The sequence below is a fragment of the Anabrus simplex genome, chromosome 2 (genome assembly GCF_040414725.1).
Source record: "Anabrus simplex isolate iqAnaSimp1 chromosome 2, ASM4041472v1, whole genome shotgun sequence".
Taxonomy (NCBI): Eukaryota; Metazoa; Arthropoda; class Insecta; order Orthoptera; family Tettigoniidae; genus Anabrus; species Anabrus simplex.
In genome coordinates, this window is record NC_090266.1 from 1,074,425,727 (window position 1) to 1,074,439,011 (window position 13,285).

Consider the following 13,285-nt stretch of genomic DNA (forward strand, 5'->3'; position numbering starts at 1 on the left):
TCTGGATTACCGGCATCATTCATTGCTGCAACAAGTTCTTCGCTAATGATGGACCAGTATGTCATGTAAAAAGCTCTTCCTAGACCATTGGGACCAGGAGATTTATTCGGTGCGCTTTGCAGTATCGCCTGCAGGATTTTTGCTAAGGTGATGTCTTGGGTCAAACTTTCTTGTTCCCTATGCTGAATTCTTCCTCTTATACCATCAAAGAAGGGGTGTTGGTGATTTGTGATGGTGGGCGGTTCTTCGTTATACAAGGACTGAAAAAAGCTTTCCGCCATTTCTTTTATTATTTCGGGGCTATTCGTTATTTGTCCTTTAGTTGTTTCGATGTCATGGATGTATTTTTTACGTCCTTTCCTGGAATTTCTTGTAAGGTGGTAATTGGAAGGAGACTCGTTGCCTAGAACTTGACGATCTTGCGCTTGAATTTTCAAACCTTCCATTTCTCGTCGCTGTATCGTTAGTGGCTGCGTTCTTGTTTTCTTTATTCTTCGATAGGTATCAGGGTTGGTAGGATCCTCCTAGTATAGCTGTCTTAAGCATTTATAGTAGAATTCTGTCGTGTGGTTTAAGTGCCTTCTCCTCTCAGCACTGTATGACTTCAATAGCCAGATTGTGCGAGGTTTAGCGTATGAAAGCCACCAATCAAGAGTATCTCTATATCGGGGTATGTATGCTTAAAATGTTTGCCATTCAGCGAAAAATCTTTCTTTTAAGTCCATGTTCTTCAAAATAGATTCATTTAACCTCCAAATTCCTCGTCCGCGTCTTGGTCCCCACTCAGGTTGTCGGATCTTACAGATAAACGCACAATGGTTTGAAAATTCCACTGGGCAGACATCTGCTTCCCTCACGTGTTCTTTCAGTTCCCCGCTGACATATATTCTATCTAGACGAGAAGCGCCACCTTGGTAATAATATGTATATCCAGCTGACCTCTGTTGCTTCACTTCCCATGTATCTTTTAGACGTAGCCCTCTTATTAAATTAGATAGCGCGGGACGTCCCTGGAACTGTCCTGTTTGGTCTTTGGGTGATAATACTGCGTTAAAATCACCTCCAAGGATCATATTGTCTCTATGTCTGTGAATAAGTGGAAGGATGTCTGTGGTATAGAACAGCCGTCTTTGTGTCCTTGCTTGTGAGCCGGATGGGGCATAGATGTTTACAATTAGTAAGTCCCGAATACGTATGCTGATACCTCGATAATTTGGCAGGAGCGCTGTGTCCGAGTATGGTATATTGTCCTTAATATACTGTATAAGGCTGTACCGCGTTTGTGCTCGTTAACATTAATAATTTTATCGTATCCAGGAATGGGAGCAAGATCTTCGGTAGCCACTTCTTGCAACATAACGATATCCACGTCCTGGTCACGAATAATCTGTTTAAGGAGCGACTGTTTACTGGCAGTTTGAATACAATTTATATTTAGTGTCATCAGTGTGTATGTTAACAGCATAATCGTAAAAATATACATGTTTCTTCTACTAATAAATTCAACGGGGATGGGAGAGGGACTCTATCGTCTATCTCCTACTCTAGTCCCCTGTAGCCGCGGGTCTCTGCTGTTGTATGGCTTCTGTGTTTCCTCCCTCGAGGGTCTATGTGTTTTTACTTTTGTTTTGCTTTTCGAAAGTGTAACTTCTTGGGTTGATTTTTCGTTTGTCTTCAAGCTGTCTTGATTCCCTGACCTCGTCTCTCCTATTTCCATAAGATTCGAGGTTTCCGCTTCGATCTCATCAGCCCATTGCATGCTATTAGTCGTAGTGTCTAGAATAACGCTCTTGTTCAGTGGTTGAATACCTATGTCCCTCTCTCCTGGTTTCTCTAGTGTCCTAGCATTTATTGTATTCTCCACTTCAGTGTTGACAAGTGTGTTTACAATTTCCTGTTCGTGGTTGTGTATGAGAGAAAGTTCTGTTCCGACATGGCCTTCATTCTTGTGTTGACTACTATCGGATGTTTACTGTTGCCCTTGTTCGCCTTGTTCTGATAGCTGTATTTGTTGTGGTGTGGATACGTCGTCCGGTGAGGCTGCCTGGCTGACTTGTGTTGGCGATGAGGCACTGGAGTGAGTAAGTGATTCATCAACTGCGTGTTGGTCTGCATCCTGTGTTTGTACTGGGGCAGGTTTGTCCGTGTGAGGTATACTTGTGGGTATAGTATCCATATCTAATACAGCGGGTGAATCAGTGTGATGTTCTCTTTCCGCAACGATATCACTGAGTAACCTTGGCCCTATTCTTTGTCGTTCCCACCTCGCCGTATGGGGCAATCTTGTCTAAAGTGATCCGTAGCGTTGCAGTAAAAGCAAGATTTAGGTTGCCCTTCATATTTTACCTGCGCTTTATATCCCTCTATGGCCACGATGGGTGGTATGGCAATTTTAAGTTGTATTCGCATAGCTCTGATACCACTGTAAATGTTATAGATGTAAGTTAAAGACCATCTTTCATTTCTAATTTCACTGACTTTCCCATATTTGTTAAAATATGACATTATTTTCTCGTTAGGCATTTTTATTGGTAGGTTCACTATTCGGACCAACTTACTATCAACATCTGCACATGTAATAACAACATCAGAGAAGGAACCATTAAATTTTCGTACCTGTGATTTTCCGTTTGTAGTTAGTAATATCTTCTCCATCAGTAGTTTGCTGGTTAGCTTGATGTAAATAGCGGTTTCCAGATTGTCGAGTTGAATGGCTTCCAGTTGATCCACGGTAAGTTTTAAGGTTTGCTGAATCCACTCATGAATTTCTGCTGGCCCCGGTTTATTTGTCTTGTCGGTAAATGCACATTTTATTGTATTTTTCCTAATGATATTGGTTGACATTGTCACTTTACTGTATTTTACTGAAAAATATTAACGCACCAAATTCACACGCAAGGAAGGCAGAGTACAGCGAACCGCTCTCTGCCATAGCTCACGAGAATACAGAGCGCACAAGAGGGTCTCTAAGGTAAGGGTTCTCGCACTCATCCTTCGAGGAATTAGGCTACGGCCACACGAGCAGTTAATGCTGTTGGAAGGCAGCAGCAAATACCGGAGAAAAATGTGCACCTTGTGTTGCAATGTGATGGGCCACACATGCCAGTAAATGCAGTTCGCCGGAAGCAGTTCAAGATCTTGCTGTTGAAGGGATAGGCCATAGCCCATTTCTTTTACTGCATATGCTGTTGGATAGTAGCCACAAGAGACGGTATTTACTGCGTATTTCATTTTCGTTCATCTATATATATAAAAGAAATTGTCCTGACTGACTGACTGACTTATTCATAATCGCCGAGCCAAAACTACTAGACGTAAAGAAATGAAATTTTGGGGATAGATCCATATTAAGATGTAGGTGCTCGCTAAGAGAGGATTTTTGGATATTCCGTCACTAAGGGGATGAAAAGGGGGGGCGGGTGAAATTTTAAAATGAGTGTATTTATATCTCAAAACTTTAAAAGTTTACAGACGTAAAAATTGGTATTTAGAATCTTCATTAAAAATAAGGAAATACGTATTTTTTGTTTTCGGAAAAACCCAATAGGAGGGTTGAAAAAGGGTGAAAGAGGGGTTGAATGCATTTAATCAGGATACCGGAATTTATATCTCAGAAACTGAAGGTATTTCAGACCCGAAAATTGGCACTTTTGATCTCCTTTAAAAATAAAGAAACACGTACTTCTTTGTTTTTGGAAAATCCAATTAATGGGAGGGTAAAGAGAGGGGTGAATATTTAAAATTAGTGTATCTACATCACAAAACTTTGAAAGTTTACAGATGTAAAAAATTGCTATTTAGAACATTAAAAATAAAGAAACACTGTGCCCGTTCACACCTCCGCGACAGTTTTCAAAATGGCGCCGAGTGAAGGTATGGCCCATTTGATCTATAGGAAGCAAAGAATAGACACCAGTTGCGGTGACATAGAAGGCCACACACGTCATGGAACGGTCGAGTATTGAGAGTGAAACGGACAGTGGACTGTCTATTGTATTGTTCTACGAAAAAAAAATAGAAAAATAGATTGTTAAAAAAACTCCATCTTAATTTGTCTTAACGGAGAGTGAAGACGGAACTACCGACCGCGGTATAATTTGTAAGGAAGAAGAAAGGATCAGAAGCTATACTAAAGGAAAAAGCGTCGGAAACGCGAAGAAAACAAGTCAATTCACCGAAAAATAAGCAGAGTTGATTAGAGGTATTAAAAAAAGGAACCAGCCAAGTACCACGAGATACGCGTGGGTGGATATAGAGCGCAGTTGATCTATACTCTGCGAGGGGAGACCAAGCCAGCATCTAAAACAAAAAAGGATCTCATACAAGAAGAGATACATCTCGATTTATTGAATCAGAATAAAAATAAGTGTTCCCAAGATCTACAAGAAGCGGCCGACAGAAATACTGTAGATTCACTGAAATCAACACCAACGAGATCGAAGATATACGTCGGAGAGCCACAAAGGAAATAATAAATTTGAGGATTACAAACTTCAAAAGGAATTATATAATGGCTGTTCACTGCACTATAATCCTTATTTTAGTTGCTGACAAGAATACCATGAGGATGATGTGCTAAATATACATGATGGACCAAGCTGGAGACCAGTACATCTTGCTATACGACCGAGCCATGATGAGGAAGGCGACGGGAAACCATTCGACCAACCCATGATGAGGAAGGCAACGGGAAACCAGACAACAAGCCCGTGATGAGGAAGCAGATGATGAGCTAGATGACCAACCCATGACCTGACCGCAGACCCAACTACATCCATTTGGGAGCAGAACAGCTGAACCAGAACCAACCATGAGCGAGCTAAGTCATTTACAATACTTAATCGCATAATTTTTGGTTTGCCTACACATGTGCCTTAGGCATGTGCCGATGGGTTAAATATAAACCGATATATAAGAAATGCAAGTGAATGTTACCAATGAAGTGTGAGATACTTAAGTCCGTAGATACATGATCTAGCAATATAGCATAAGATTCTAATGTGTTGGATATATACGTCATCGTATATCGGTCAAAATACACTTATGTAGCGACAGGTTTGAAAAAGAATTTTGGAAACAGCTGATAATAATGACATACTGACAGATTACAGAGATTTCGTATTGGTAATGCTACAAGTCGATGTCACGTTTGGTTGCGCGCGGTGTAAAATAAACATATGGAATCACGCATTATTTTGCTTCACAATAAGGGCATTGAACTCAATCATAGGTTATGAGATATAGCAACTTTAAAATTTTGTTTTAAGAAACATAGTGTGGTAGCTTTGACATGGTCATGTATATGGGAACGCGACGAGTTAATATTGAGGCTACGATGTTAAGATATTATATGAATGTTGAAATAAGGTTACAATTGTGCTAACTTGAGGAAAAGTATGAGTTATATAGTGATATGAGGAGTTTTATACGCACTACGTAGGGGCCATTGAGTGTCTGCAGTTTAAGATATGCCACGCTACATTCTTTAGATTCGTATACGTGAGATTGCCCACACCGCAGGATTAACCTAAGCCAAGGTATGAATATAATTTACTATTGTAGAATTATGCTTGAGACGGGATCGTATGTCAACTTTAGATGTGCTGTAATGAATATCGGAATACTACGATACGTTTTATAGCTGTGTTTTGACCAAATGCATTCACGACACCGATAAATATGATATTATGTTTCTGAATACAGCGACATAGCGCTTGCATTGTACATGTGTATGAATAAAATAGCTTGCATTGAAGTAGAATGTTATGGAACATAACGAAGGAAAGGGACATTGAGCCTAAAAGACATGTGTATGACAGCCAAAGGTTGTGTTGAAGTTAGTTAGATAGCTGAGTAGATTAACGTATACTCTGTTTGAACTTGCATTTTCTCAACGAACAACATCTAGGGAAATGTTAGACTAGGAGCCAAATTTAACAGGCACTAGGAACAAATGCCTTAGTCCGTAAGTGGTTATCCATGCACAACGTGAAAGTAGTAATAAAGCATGAGTTCGGATTTTTTCATATGGATTTATGCATTCAAATTTACGCATTCAAATTTACGCATCCAGATTTAATTATTCGAGTTTACTTATATGGATTTACTTATTAGTGACTCGTCATTTACTGAGTATCAGCTACAATTTGCTATTTAATATTCTCAACGCTCAATTCTAATATGATTGGCGATTAAATATAGCTGTGATATACAGTTCAGTCCTGCAATTTAAAGTTATGATGTGATTTAATTTCAAGTTTGAGCTTATTAGTGGACTTTATATACACGTCAGCTTAACCGTGTGTTTTATTCAGACTTGTTTAATTAGTCTAAAAGCAAATGAGCACTCGTAACAACTTAATTATGTTGGTGTTGTATCTATGACTTAACTGCAGTATGGACCCTAGATGTCCAGTGATCGATTGTAAATATGTACATACTCAATTTTATTTCATGATGGAACTGATCTATATAGTTTAATACTAGATATTATTTCTCTTTCTATGAGCCAGCGCTGACTCACAATCCACACTTGTTAATACGCAATGACAAGTAATGCCTTGGATGAAATTCCAATTTAATAGTCCAATAATTTAGTCAATAAATATCTTGTTTATTTTTCTACAATTTCATGTGTCATGAATTCTTTCATTATAGCCTAGTTGGTAAGTTAGTTCCTTAGCTAAATGAATTGTTTATTAATTAAGCACTCCATTTAATCATGACCAGTTCTCACGTAGTTAAATACTCTGATTTAAAAAATTGGTTGACGGTTATTACTATTATGTCATGAGTTTCTATAGGCGTCACCCGTGAGTTGTTAATCTCTTCATACTCACGTAAAGCGTATCTTGAAGTAAGATTTCATGTCTTACTTGGCATTTGGACACCCTGAGGTATCCGCTGAGCGACCCCATTTCATCTGATTAGGCAGCCCAACTACGAGTTCGAAATGGAGGTATCGGGTAAAGAATGATAACGATCGAAATGACGCACGACGTTACAACACTCATTTTTTGTTTTCGGAAAATCCCAGTAGGAGGGGTGAAAAGGGGTGGAAAAGTGCTTGAATACCTTTAATGAGGATACATATCCGTGAATTTTTTTGTTTTTGGAAAGTCCAATTAATGGGGGGTGAAAAGGGGGTTAAATTTTAAAATGAGTGTATTTATATCTCAAAACTTAAAAGTTTATATATGTAAAAATTTGTATTTAGAATCTCCTTTTAAAATAAAGAATCGTGTATTTTTTTGTTTTCGGAAAATTCCAATAGGAAGGGTGGAAAAGGTGAAAAATGTGTTAAATGCCTTTAATGATGATACTTACAGTATATCTCAGAAATTGAAGATATTACGCACCTGAAAATTGGTATTTGGGATCTCCTTTAAAATTAAAGAAACACGTATTTTATGTTTTTGGAAAATCCAATTAATGGGGGGTTGAAAAGGTGGGTGAATTTTTAAATTGAGTGTATATATATCTCAAAACTTTTAAAGTGTACAGATGTAAAATTGGTATTTATAATACCCTTTAAGAATAAAGAAACACGTATTATTTGTTTTCGGAAAACCCGTATAGGAGGGGTGAAAAACGGTGAAAAAGGGGTTGAATGCCTTAAATGAGGATACGTATATCTCAGAAACAGAGGATATTACAGACCTGAAAATTGGTATTTGGGATCTCCTTTGAAAATAAATAAACACGTATTTTTGTTTTTGGAAAATCTAATTAATGGGGGTTAAACAGGAGTGACAATTTGGGGGGAATTTTTTAGAAAGACTATATCTACAGTACACCTCAGAAACGTAAAATGTTACAGACGTAAAAATTGGTATTTGGAATCTCCTGTAAAAGTAAAGAAACATAGGTAATTTGTTTTTGGAGACTCCACTTAAGGGGAACTAAAAAGGGAGTGAAATTTTAAAATGAGCATTTCTACAGTATATTTCAAAAACTTAACATGTTACCGAAGTGAAAAATAGTATTTTTATCTCTATTGAAAATAATGAAACATGTATTTTTTATTTCCTGAAAAACCACTTGGGTGGAGGGGTAAAAGTGACTGAAAATGGGGTTGAATTCTTTCAATTAGTATTCTGATATCTCAAAAGCTAAATATGTTACAGACGTGAAATTTGGTATTTGAAATTTCCTTAAAAATTAAAGGAATACGTATTTTTCGTTTTCGGAAATCCCCATAAAGGGAGGAGGGAAATTGAAAAATTAGTTGAATTATTTGTATGAGGATACTATTATCTCAAAAACGAAAGATTTTGCTGACGTGAAAATTGGTATTTGGAATCTGCTTTAAAATTAAACAAACACGTATTCTCGGAAAATCCAATGAAGGGGGAGGGTGAAAATTGAAAAATTATTTGAATTAATTGTATGAGAATACTTACATCTAATAAAAACTAAAGTTGTTACAGACGTAAAAATGGATATTTGGATCTCCTTTTAAAACAAGGAAAACATTGGGCGAAAACATTTTGGGGGCTGGGGTGTAAGGGAGTTGAATTCCTTTTAAGTGGACACATATCATAAACTTAAGATGTTAGAGTCGTGATAATTGGTATTTAGATGATCCTTTACAATTAGAGAGACAAGAATTTTTAACGGGAAATACAATTAAGGATTGGGAGTGTGAAAGGAAGTGAAAACAAGTGAATCCTTTTTATGGGGATGCTTATATCTCAGAACTGAAGGTAACAGACGTGAACATTGCTATTTGGAATCTCCTTTAAACATAAGGAAACACGCCTTCTTTTTGGGGTGGGGGGTGGGGGTAACTCAACTTAACGTCAGTCGGGTGAAAAAGGAGTTGAGACGAATTGATTTTACTGTTCATAATGTACTTATTCTGATCATAAACTGATCATTTTCAATCTTTCCTGGGTTCGTTTTAAAGAACCATCTTTTCCTTTGGAGTACATAAAGTTAGATTACAGTAGATTCTCCTGGCATATAAATAAATATTTAAACACTTTTGAAATAAACGATATGAATGATATTGACCGTGCAGTTTTTCACATCTATAATAAGGTCAATAATTCACGGAAGTGTATAATTCGTGTCACCAGAAATCTCGCGCACTTGACTACGCGCGACGATGGTGCTGGTCACATTGTCAGCAATGACAATGGCAGGGGATGTAATTGACCGCCAAGTAGCGGTCTTACATCTTGTTGTGGGTTCCAGACCATCAATAATAATAATAATAATAATAATAATAATAATAATAATAATAATAATAATAATAATAATAATAATAATGTTCTGAAAATGTGCGGACCGCGCTGGAAACGGGTCCTGGCCGGGTAATGACTACGATTGCAGTCCGGCTGCGGGTTCAGTACCACCCAGGCATTCAAGACAACACCACGCCGGATCTCCTCAATGATTTGATCCATATTAAAAATGCTTATAGGGAAAGAGCGCAAAGATTTAGGGACCCAACTGACCGGGTGGAATACTTGGGTCTAGCCCGGGAAGTACGAAATCGATTGCTGGAAAGAAAGATTGAAAAATGGGACGAACTTTGCGGTAATCCCTCAGAAAACGAGTCAGATCACGAATTTTGGCGCATTCTCTCAGAAATCGAGTCAGATCGCGAATTTCGGCGGATTATATATAAAACGTTAAGCATTAAATTATAAAATTTCATTATAAAACCGTAGCGAAGCACGGGTATCCTGCTAGTTACGTATATAAGAATAGTACATGTAAGAAGTATGGAGTATGTGGACAGCGAACGAGTCATTCTGGAAGTGGAGAAGTACACATGTTTGTATAATACGCGCAGTAGCGACGCTAAGAGGCTCGGGGACCCCACGCGATAACTAAAAATAGGCCCCTCGGTTACTCTCGAGGAATGTTACGTGTTTACTTCGTAGTACAAGATTGTATATCATAACAACGAACAGGAACGACGACGATATTTCGCTACTTTTAACTGGCAATAGATCACTAAAAGACTTCAGTGGCATTCGGAATTAAAAAAAAAAATTCTGGCTAAAGCTTCAGGTTCTTATGAATAAGGATACATTTACCCTTCGTTGACATTTCACTGATGATATGATGAATCCACCACTTTCTGTTTTGTCAACGCCGTCTCGTCGTACAAGTAACACGGATAAAGCAACATTCGCTGCAGGATTCATAACTGAACTAGATCTTCGGGAACAACAGATGATCTTTGCTCTGCAGCAACTGTGCTACAACTGCATTTGCTGCCACCGTGTGGCATCCGGCGGCAGCAATTGCGGTGGTACAGCTTTCGCTGCTTGCTGCAACTGTATTTACTGTCTCGTGTGGCCTTAGCCTTAGAACTACGTCAACAAGTATTTCAACAACGATTTCATTGAAAATTGGACTGTAGTATAAAGAAGGCCATGCAGAAGGTTTCTTGCTTTGCTCAAGTTATATGCAAATATTTTATAATACATTTATTTTGTGCTCTTTTACAATTCTCTGTACTGAATGGTCATTTGCTTAGTTTCATCCTTTGCAATGTTTATCGTTCCATATATTCATAATGTTCTTGCTTCATTACATAAAAATACTTCACCCAGCTTCATGATTATACGAAGAGAATTCTTGCGTAGATTTCGTACTAACGTACAAGTCAATTGCGTGTTCCATTATATTAGCACTCTCAATGACCCTAAATTACTTATGGATTACGCACTTACACTTAAGAGACGAGCTTTCACGTCTGAACGTAGTTTAAAATTATTGTAGTGTACTGTAGTATCTTATTAGAAACTAGCGAATGTACCCGTGCTTCGCTACGATATTCTACATTGTATTCGAATATCGAAGTAAATAGTGTGCATGCAGTAAATAAGATTGTTTTAAAATTGCATGTCTCTTAGCGTTATCCGAGAAAGAGCATGGGGTGGTCCCCGTACGTTGTTTCCAATGTAAAGTGTTTGTTATGGATTTGTGATATAACGGCAGGCTCACTTGCCTACTGCCATTCACAATCGAGTTGAGAAGTTTACATTATAATTGCAGGCCCCATTGCCTACTATGCGGACAGAATCGATTTGGGGAGTTTTCGTTAAAATGGCAGGCCCCCTTTCCTACTTCCAGACAGATTACAGTTTTTATTATAATGGCAGGCAATTACCCTACTATCACTCGAAATTGAGTTGTGCAGTTATCATTATAATGCCAGGCCCATTTTCCTACTTCCAGCCAGCTTACTGCCAGTCACACCAAGTTGGTGAGTTTCCATCAAAATAGCAGGCCACTATGCCTAATGCCAGTCACATTTTAGATGAGGACATTTCTTTATAATGGCGGGCACCCTTGCCTACTGCCAAACACAATCGGGTAGGGGAGTTTTAAACAAAACTGCATGCTCACTTGCCTTCTGCAAGTCAAATCGAGAAGTGAACTATTCATTACAATTGTAGACCTTCCTTACTAATGACAGTTACACAGGAGTTGGAGAAGGAACCCTTTCATACTGCCAGTCAAAGTCGGTGTGGGGAGTACTGATTACAACAGCAGACCCACCCTTTCTCGATCGCTACAAATCGACATCAGTGAATATATACAGATCGACATACGAAAGTATATGCGTGTTTACAATATTGAAGACCTTCATTTACAGATTAACTGCTACTAAACGTACGTCATATCGACAAAGGATTATACCATAAGACACGCCGGATTTAGTGGCCTAAATGGCTGGTCCTATGATATGTCATCTATTCTTGGGTCAGATTGAGTTAGAAACGTGGAACAGGGTAACGTTCTTGTAAGATTATCTCACATTACATTACTTTTCGGATAAGTATGTGACAGCTACATACATAGCATTTGGCTCATAGAAGGCCACTGGGTGGGCCAATTTTCGTGAAGAGTTTGATGATTCTGTATTTCATATAAGTAATCGAAGGTATGAATTATGCATGTGAAAATTTCAAATTGACTTAACATCCATTAATAGAGAAAAATCAAACGTAAAAGGGATACAGATACGGCAAAAAGTCATAAGACCAAGGTTGTAGATCATTCCAAATTGAACGGATATTGTGCAATCTGTTATGTGACAGGAATTTCCGAAGGTCTGCACCATCATTAAAATTGCCTGCATATTTCGATATTCTTCGGGGATAAAAAGTGAAAAATTTAATGATCTTCGATGTTTTCCGTTCGTTACAGGCTAAAACGTATAATTTTGTCAAATTTCAATTATCGTCTTTTTCTTCTGGCAGATTATGCCGCAATCTGGATTTTTGGCGAGGTGGGTAAAAATTAGGACTTTCAGGAAACTAAACCAAAAATTATGCAGTGGTCATTATTACCCCTTAAACGGAAAGCTGTACGAAAATTTCGCCAAAATAGTCAGTGTAGAGGCACACAGTCGTTACGATTGGATTTATATAGATAAGGAGTCTGCTCCATGTAAAACACCTTTTTGGCTATGTCCGCTGGACTTAACCTGCAAAACTGACCATTCATGATATCTCCCTTATTAATCATCCTGACGAAAAAATGCACATGAAAAAAAGGTTTAGAGGTGGAATTCCATCAGGTTTGGTCGATTTCCAGTCAGGTTGGTCTTGTTCTGTATATATTGTGGAAGAATAAAATCACCATTTCGGTTCCCTATAAACCGCCAGTCCATTCCGGAACATGAAATGTTATTTACGTTTAAAACCTACTTTTGGACAGGTGGATGCTAAATATGAATTTTGGTTCGAATGTCTTCAGTAGTTTTCAAGTTGTAAGGAATACGCTTTACACGCACCCGCTCGTGAGTTAAGTCCGATGGGACTTGTACAAAAAAACGGTCCGTTAATGATATCTGCCTTATTAATCCTCGTATCGAAATGAATGGCATGAGAAAAAAGGTTTAGAAATTAATTTCTACCAAGGCAGGTAGATTTAAATTAACGTTGGTTGTGTATATTTTGTGGAAGTGCAAAATCACTGTTTCGGTTTCGTATAAACCCCCAGTCAGTTCAGGGATTTAGAAACAATATTTGCCTTAAAACCTATCAAGGACAGGTGTATTCTAAATATGAGTCATGGTGGTAATACATCCAGTAGTTTATAGCACTCGCGTACATACGGCGTAATTAAGGAAGAAAATAATACAGTTAAGAAAGTTGAAAGTAATAGAAAATGGATTATAACTGAGTACAGCCGGATAACGACAAATATGTAAATGCCAAGTGAATGTATTGGAAAATCAAATGCCCCTCAATAAATTATGCTAGTGTGAGTTATGGATATAATAAAGCGGTAACAGAGGAGAAAATCAGGTCCA